Below are 6,355 nucleotides of genomic sequence, written 5' to 3'. Positions count from 1 at the left end.
CATTATTATGGGGCCGCTGGCTTGAATGGGGAGAATTGTCCACATGATTAAGGTGACCAAGTTTTTTACAATGAAAAGAGGACAAAAATAAATTGAAGAAAACAATATCGTAAATAAAAGAAACATTTTATTCATTGCAACAATAATACACTATAATATGATAAATGCATAATAAAAACATTTCTAGTATTTTATATTGTAATTATGCTTACATGCTTATTAATTTTTAATAAATGTAAGAAAAAAGTACTCATTTAGATAATATTATTTCCATTGAGTGAATATTTTTTGTCAATGTATCATCTTGTAACAATATATTGGAAATATCTGAACAAGAAATATCCTTCATATTGAATTTTACATGAATTGTGCTTACCTGTCTATGATTGAATATTCACTGAGAAAGAAATAATCATGAGTCTACAATGTTGCATGTGCCATGTCGTGTTTCAATAAGAAGTACACAAAGCCATTTGCGCGCTTGGTATATCACACGCTCTCTCAAGGTCTCCCATGTGGAGCGCGTGCATCTCATAATCGCGTCTCACCACACTGTATGCCACACTGACTTGACGAATCGTCATGTCAAATACAAATACGTCACATCACGCACAATGGATCGAGTCTGCATCGATCGAATACGGACATTTACAGATTAGTCTTCCAATATCAAAAAGGAGGACATGTAGGAGGACAGAACTTACAAAAGAAGGACTGTCTTCCCTAAAGGAGGACAATTGGTCACCTTAACATGATCCCAATGCCTACCAGCTTGAACCCAAAAAAAGCCTAAGGTCTCTGGCTTGAGCAAGGAGACACTGGTACAGTCCTGGTCAAAGTAAGTAAGAGAAGCTCAATGTACAACTAAAATTAAAGCAACTACACATTGATGCTTCTCACACTCTTTCTCCCTTCCTGTCCCTTCCCATCTCTCTCTCTTACACTCTGTCTCTCTCTTGTTCTCTCTCCAAAAATAAATAAATACATACATACATAAATAATGAATAACAGTGTCTCATAAAATATCTGATAATGGACTGACTAAAGAAAAGACTGTTTTGCTCACTCCTAACCACTAGCTAGGATTTTGTGAATAGATGAACAAACACACTTATCCACATAATAAATTTCCATGTAGGTAAATTTTTTTCTACATAATTTCAAATAGTATCTTAATCTGCTCAAGCTGCTATAATACAATACCATAGGCTCAGTGGTTTATAAACAACAAACATTTATTTCTTATAGTTTTAGAGGCTGTGAAGTCCAAAATCAAGGTACCAGCTGATTTGCTGTCTGGGGATGGTTCACTTTCTGGTTCACAGACAGCTATCTTCTTCTTACTGTGTCCTCATCTGGCGAAGGGGTAAAGGAGCTCTCTGGAATCTCCTTTATAAGAACTTGAATCCCATTCAAGAGGATTCACTACACAACTTAATCACCTCTCAAAGGACCCAGCCTCAAACGCTATCACATTGGAAGCTAAGATTTAACATATGAATTTTGGGAGATACAGACTTTCTCCCAAGTATATAGTAAGTCGTAAGAAATTATCTTTTCATTTTGGTTTGAGTTCTACTCCAAAAAAATTATATTATAAATTCTTCATTTATACAAATTTAACATATTTCAATTCCCTTTTTAAAGGTCTGGATGGTAGCTCATATGCATTCTTTGATCAAAGTATTGATTGTGACAGCTTGGTGACAGGTATCATTAAAGGTTAACTTTAATTAAAGGATGATGCGAGGTAGCTATCCCAAATGCAAATACCTACAGGAACCAAGAAGGTAGCATCAATTAAGCAGCATGTGTGGTGATCGAGGCAGTGGGCTTGTGATTCAACTTGGGGAACTGTGGGCTATAGAGAAAATTTTTGTTTCTGCATGGTTAAATTTTCTGAGCAAATTTTACTGACATTTAGGATCTAAGCTAAAAGAACAACCATGGAAATGAATTAATGAGTGATTACCTAATAAGAATTGCAGAGAGCTCTACTGCCCCAGAGTTGTGTGTGTTGTTTTTTTATGTCAAGGAGCAATGAAGATGCCCCACCTCCACCCACTGCAGGACAATGGAGACATTTCCTGGGTTGTAAAGCTGGATACTTCAGTCTTGTCTTCCCTGTGGAGAAATTTATTTACAGCCCAAAGGGTGAGAACCCAGGATCCTTTTCCTTTTGCATCTGCCTGCAGATTACAGAACTGTGCACCTAAATGTTGACCAAAAATCAAGATAGAGAGAAGCCTTAAGCTTTGTGAACTAGGGCAGTTCCTGTTTTTAAACTAGGAGAACTGTGGGTATCTAAAAGCAGCAAGATGGCCCTGGGCATTGGTGTGGTGAAGGAAAGCACGTACAGGAAGAGGAAGAAGCCCTGAAAGAGGAAGTGTGAGATGCTGAGGACAAATTGCCTGCTTCTTTACAATACTTGGTTTGTTTGTTTTTTAGCAACAGTCTATCTCGTCTAGTGTTTTATGTGATGTTGAGAAGTGTTTTCCAAAAGAACATGGTAGCTATTCTTTATGAGACCAACCACACATGGCTAGAAATGACAATATGAGGTGGGCTCTTTTAGTTGCAAGGGACAGAGACACTCAGATTACCTTTAGTGGCAGGAGATTCTGGTGCAGATGTGTGGGAAAGTCAGAAGAGGAAACACTCACCAGTGAGCTGGTCCTCAGGGGCCACAGTGACAGAACACCATTCAGGGGATACAAAGTGCTACCAAGGCCCTGGCTACAGCTGCAGCTCCAAGATCTGTCCTTCTTGTTGTCCCCCCCCCCCCACACACACACACACAGGGATATATATTTTTTGCTTGCTATTCTAGTGTTCTACTTTCTATTCTTGAGTTGGTTGTTTCTTCCTTTTTCTTTTCCTCCTTGCCCCCAGCCATCTTGCTTCCATAGTGGTTTCTATTCTAGCTCTCTGAAAGAGAATTTATTCAGGTTGGTCTGGCATTGAGTGAGAAAAAGTGTCAGTTCAATTAACAGAAAACCAAGCTGGCTGTGGCTTAAATCAATAGGACTTTATTTTTCTGTTACATAACAAAGCCTAGAGGTAGGTGGTTGCAGACATTGGTTCAGCGGGTGGATGCTAATGTCAACACCTCTGGCTTACCTTTCTGTTCTTCCATTTGACTGGTGGTTTTTCTCCCTCAGCCATGTATGTTGTCTCGTGGTTGCAAGATGACTGCTGCAGAGTCAGGCAGCAGGTGTCAACCCTAAGGCAGGCAGACTGGGGAAGGGTCAAGGCTCGCAGGCTCTTCTGTTGCATCTGTTGCGCATGCAAGCGCACACACAGGAAGACTTCTGCTTATGTCTTATTGGCTGGAGCTGTGTCATATAACTATGCCTAACTACCGTGAATATTGGGAAAATGAGTACTGGGCTTTTAGAACCGCTACAGTAGGAAGGCAGCAAGCTAGAAGAATATTGAGAAAAGTTATTAGCAGTCAGATAATTAAAAATGTGTCACATTCACTGTCTTGTATGTGGCATCTATTATAGACAGTGCCCAAAAACAAGCCATCTACTAGAAGACTTTGCAAAATATTGAATATGTATTTGATATTAATGGAATGACTGGCACCTGTCTCGGTGCAGTTCTCTTTGGGTAATGCTTACCTCAGTTTCAGTGCTTATACATTTATGAGTGATACGTGTCATGACAAATATATTTCTAAGAAAGGGGCAGTGTGGAGGCATGGATGAGTGAGAGCGCAGGGGAGTTTGGTTATAATTTATAGAATTTCAGAATTTAGAACTGAATGCCACACTGAAAAAAGAAATTATTGATTGATTTCAGCAAGAGAGGAAAGGAAAGAGAGAGACAGGGACATCGGTCTGTCCTGTATGTACCTCACTGGGGATCAAACTGATCAAACCTCCAAACTTCAGGACAAAGCTTTAACCAACTGAGCTACCCTGACAGCGCACTGCAAACTTTTCAATCTGCCTCCTTTAAAGGGAAGCTGGCAGATATTTCTGCCCTAGAGAAGAGGGGAAGGGAATACACAGTGCCAGGAGACACAGATACAGTTTTTGCTGCACACCCAGTCTCTCTCCTCATTCAAATAGCCGGCAAATTAACTTCCCTCCTGTAGGCTGTATTACAAACTGTAGCCTTGTTTCTGAGCAGCACTTCAATTTGCACTTGGCCTCGGAATTATCCACCCTTCACCCTACATTGGTTCTTTTGGGTTTTTAAAAACTCACCAGGGGATATCACAGTAGTGTTACTGGAAAGGGGACCTGCCCAGAGCGGGTCCACCTAGGGCGGGCTGGTAGAGTGTAGGTTCCTGACTTCAGGCAGGAAAGACTTCACAACATGAGCCCAGGTGATTTTGAGAGGAACTTTATTAAAGCTGGGGACAGTGAAACCAGGAAGGGCTTAGGATAGAAGCACCAGGAGAGCCTCGGCGGGCTGCTTTGGCTCCCTAGAAATGTTACAGAAAAGAAGTGGGCCTGGGTGGGGCTGCCTGGGCTCACTGGGAAGTCAGAGAAAAGGGGGCCTTGGTGACAGGTTCAGGGGTTAGCCCAGGCTGAACTGCTGCTGCCCACTGCTCCCCTGGTTGCAAGTCTCCTGGTGCCCCTTAGACCTCAGGAGAAAGAGAAAGGCAAAAAAATGCACCTGGGGGTAGGACAAGAAGGTTAGGAGGGGGAGGGGGAGGGGCACCACTGGCAGGGAGAGTGCAGAGCCGAGTTCTCATCCTAAGGGATTTTAGGGGAGGTCTTAAACAGATCATTCATCAGCTTGTCAAGTGTGTCCTTTTAGTCTCATGGCCACCTCTGATTGGTTAGCACCAGGGCAGGGGCTGGAACCAGAGCAGAGGTTCCTTAGTCAATGCAGTTGGTCCCAAGGTTGGCCTTGGCATCACTCGTCTGGTTTTACCGCTTCTCTGGTCCTGGAGCTGAAACACAACTGAGACCTAGATGTACCTGATGTGGGTCAGAACTTCCTTGTCCTGGGGGCTTAATGCTTACCTGATAAGTAGCAAATGCCAGGGGAGAAAAGGTCAGGGGAGGGTCCAAACCTCGTGACTGGTGATATGAAAGGTCAGGGGCTCTAAACTTTATGCCCAGCAATACACTAGTAGAGAAATGCTCACCCTGGGGGTGAGGTCCTTGTTTTTCCAGTTCTGCCTGTTGATAGGCACCCAGGGTTTTCTACCCTGATGACCTTCTGTGCCTGGCCTTAGTCTTTGCTCTGGTCTTGTCTGTCCAACTACCTACCACAGTAGGACTTACACATACTCGGATATTCTTAAGTTATTAGGCATTAAATTTTTACCAAGGAAACGGGCACTGCTCATTCATCTTCTATGTAGCTATATAAGATCTGGATATTGACTTTTAAAATATATTTCACTGATCACCTTTCTATCTTTCTTACTAGCTTGTGAACCCAACCCCCCAGTTTTATCTAGGTTAGTTCTCCCTTATCCTCCACATCATAACTTAATTGTAACTGCCTTAAGAAAGAATTTTCTTAAAACTTAGACTAAGCTTATTAGTCTCTGTTTACATTCCCATAAACAGCAATATAAACCCCTCATTGTCCTTGATAGCTATTACCACAATTTCAGTACTTACTTGTGTAATGGCTTAGTCAACCCTTGTTTAATCTCTCAGACACAGTGGCACTCCATACTATTTAGTGAATTAATAAATATCTTTAGTCTACAAGTGACTAGCACAGTGTCTTGGAAGGATAGGCCACTGTGGCAAATGATGATTGCAAAGTTCTGCCCAGATCCCCCTTCGGGAATAGAAGACTTAGCCCCACCCACTCTCCACTGCTGGCAGAAGCCCTCAGCTTTCAGCACTGTCTGGAGAATGCCTCAGTTGAAGAATTGGACAGCCCAAATCACATCCCCTTCCAGGAATGGTTTGCATCCAATGTCTAGCCAATGCTAGCAGTTAAAAGACCCAGCCATTCATACCAACTCAAGACACCTAAAAGGCCATCCCAGACCCAAGGAGGTCTCTGAAGCCTTGGTTGCAAAGGCATTACAGGTCAGCTTCTCTCTCTACTCAATCCTGTTGCCTCCATCTCCCTTTCACAGGGGCTGATGCTAAGAGCATTCAAGAGCCTGTCTTGCCAAAGGGGATGTGGTGGGGAACTTGGGGGGTGGAAGTATTCAGGGGGACATTAGAATCTATGTACACCCAATAAATTAAAATAAAATAAATAAACAAGAGAGCCTGTCTTGCATGCTAACCTCTCCCTCAGACTCTACTTCCTGAGTAACCTAACCTGCGATGGCTACTACAAAAATGTTTACTGAACACAATTGAACATTCTGTTCTGTCCCAATCCATAAACTCCTTGTAAGGTATTTTTTCCCCGCCGA

This window comes from Saccopteryx bilineata, chromosome 12 (assembly GCF_036850765.1).
Source record: "Saccopteryx bilineata isolate mSacBil1 chromosome 12, mSacBil1_pri_phased_curated, whole genome shotgun sequence".
Taxonomy (NCBI): domain Eukaryota; kingdom Metazoa; phylum Chordata; class Mammalia; order Chiroptera; family Emballonuridae; genus Saccopteryx; species Saccopteryx bilineata.
The sequence above is the reverse complement of the archived record's forward strand: the minus strand, read 5'-3'. Positions refer to the sequence as shown.